Source organism: Bidens hawaiensis, unplaced genomic scaffold, assembly GCF_021521415.1.
Source record: "Bidens hawaiensis isolate Kalapana, Puna unplaced genomic scaffold, B.hawaiensis_p1.1 tig00014417_1, whole genome shotgun sequence".
NCBI classification, from domain to species: domain Eukaryota; kingdom Viridiplantae; phylum Streptophyta; class Magnoliopsida; order Asterales; family Asteraceae; genus Bidens; species Bidens hawaiensis.
In genome coordinates, this window is record NW_027492253.1 from 7621 (window position 1) to 10273 (window position 2653).

At 41.8% G+C, this 2653-nt stretch overlaps 1 pseudogene; it reads left to right on the forward strand.

The window, feature by feature from the left end:
- The first annotated feature begins 527 nt into the window (after nucleotides 1-527).
- LOC143546691 (arginine decarboxylase 1B, chloroplastic-like) lies at nucleotides 528-2236 on the forward strand (annotated as a pseudogene).
- Nucleotides 2237-2653: the final 417 nt, after the last annotated feature.

The following is a 2653-nucleotide window of genomic DNA, read 5'->3' on the forward strand; positions in this document are numbered from 1 at the left end:
TTGGAAGATTAGTCATCTCAAATCGGTCTTCTATCAGTATTATACTACGGTATTTATCTTGTATAATGAGAATTTTATTTTATTACTTTAAAATAATGTTGTGACTCATGTTCTACATTTTTATTTATAAAAAATACTTGATTAATTACAAAACTTTAAACGTGATATTCTACACTCATGTATATTTGAACCAAAGCTTTAAACGTGATATTCTACACTCATGCCATGTCTGTTTATAAAAATATGCAACAAAATGTGTATTCTCTCTTCTTTCAGAGTATGTTCTCTTTCCAGATCCATTAACATCATAGTTTGATAAACTTGTATAATAAGCTTATGATATTGTACGGAGGTTTGTATGTAATGGTTTTGGGTCTGGTAAAAAGAATATAATCGTTGCACTACTCAGCATAAAGCGCCATCAACTCTCATGGAATTCTCACCCATTTCTCATTCCTCATAAGTTTTAATTGGTTTCGTTTTGAATGGTGGAATTAGTGTTTGGATGGTCAATTGAGAAGTTAAATATTTTGATGGCTTCATCTGAAGTTTAGGAGCTTTGTTCAATCACAACCATCAAATTATATAACCTTCTTGTTCTTGGGTTGTTACATCATCATCAGCATCATCAGGGAAGAGATGCCGGCCCTCGCGTGTTGCGTTAACGCCCCGCCTTCGTCTCTTCCCGCCACGGAGCCATTTCCCCGCGTCGTCGTTCGAAACCTCTGGTCACCGGCTCACTCCGTGGGTGTGTACCGCATAAACGGATGGGGCGCGCCTTACTTTTACGTCAATTCCACCGGCAACGTGGCATTTGTCCGCATGGAACCTCAACCATGGACCATCAGGAGATTGATCTCCTCAAAGTTGTGAAAAAGGTTTCGGATTTGAAAGCTGACGGAGGCCTCGAGTTACCGCTTCCCTTGATAATCCGGTTCCCAGATGTTCTCAGAAACCGCCTCGAATCAATCCAATTCGCGTTCCATACCGCGATAGACGCTCAAAGTTATGGCTCTAGCTATCAAGGTGTTTATCCTGTGAAATGTAATCAGGACCGGTTTGTCGTGCAGGACATTGTCAGATTCGGATTACCCTTCGGTTTCGGGTTGGAGGCTGGATCGAAACCGGAGCTGTTGTTAGCTATGACCTGCCTATGCAAAGGAAGTTCCGAATCGTTATTGATTTGTAATGGCTTCAAAGATGAACAATACATCTCCCTTGCCATTATCGCCCGTAAACTTTCATTAAATACGGTTATTGTTCTCGAACAGGAGGAAGAACTGGATTCTGTGATCGACATGAGCCGAAAACTCGGTGTTCTTCCTGTTTTTGGTGTTCGGGCGAAGCTCCGTACCAAACATTCGGGTCATTTCGGATCAACTTCGGGTGAAAATGGTAAATTCGGCCTTACAACGACGCAAATTCTTCGCATCGTGAAAAAGCTCGAAAATTTTGGTATGTTGGATTGCCTTCGACTTCTGCATTTCCTATATAGGATCTCAGATCCCGTCCACCGCATTGCTAGGGACGGGGTCACAGAGGCGGCGCAGATTTACACAGAACTGCTCCGCTCGGAGCTTCTTCGATGAAAGTAATCGACATAGGCGGTGGCCTTGGGATCGACTACGACGGTTCAAAGTCCTCCGATTCGGATTTCTCGGTTAGTTACACTCTCGACGAGTACGCAGCTGCGGTTGTTCACGCGGTTAAACATGTTTGCGATCAAAAATCCGTTAAACATCCAATAATCTGCAGTGAGAGCGGCCGCGCCATCGTCTCTCACCATTCTGTGCTCATATTTGAAGGAGATTCGACGAAATCCTCTGTACATTCCGATCATTATGAGCTGTCTTCGTTTGATGTTCAGAAGTTCGGTGAGCGCCTACCGGAGGAGGCACATTATGATTATCATAACTTATCTCTATCAGCTACTAGAGGTGATCATGAATCCTGTTTAGTATATGCAGATCAGTTGAAACAGAGATGCATTGAGAGCTTCAAATCCGGAACACTGGATATGGAACAGTTAGCCGGAGTAGACGGGTTATGCGACCTGGTATCGAAAACAATCGACAGTGTGGGTTCGGTTACAACTTATAACATCAATCTGTCTGTTTTCACTTCAATTCCTGATTACTGGGGAATCGGACAGTTGTTCCCGATCATGCCAATTCACCGTCTGCAAGAACGCCCAACCGTGAACGGATGGTGGTTTGATGGCTGGTGGGATTGCTAAGTGTTTTAATAATATGCCTTATTTGACCGGTGGAAATCAGATGAGTGATTACGATATTCCCTATGAGGATGATGACGAAGATCGGTGGTCGTTTGTATCTGCCTGAAAACAGAAAGAATAATAAGATTTTATATTTTGTTTCTTTAATGGGTTCTCTTTTCTGCTGGGAACAATGAACAAAGACATAAATGGGTTAGCTTAGTTATCTTTTGGTAAGTTTGTGATTGTGTTCGGTTGAGGTTTATCTTGTAGCCGAATGGTGTAATCAATCCTCTACCATAATAATAATGAGACAGAATTACAAATTTTGTTCTTTTAAAAAAGCCAAATTATAGTTTGTGTCTTTTTTTTAGTTTCCTTGCAGGCGGTATCCTTTAAACATTTTTTTCTTACACGTTACGTCCTTTACGCTAACTG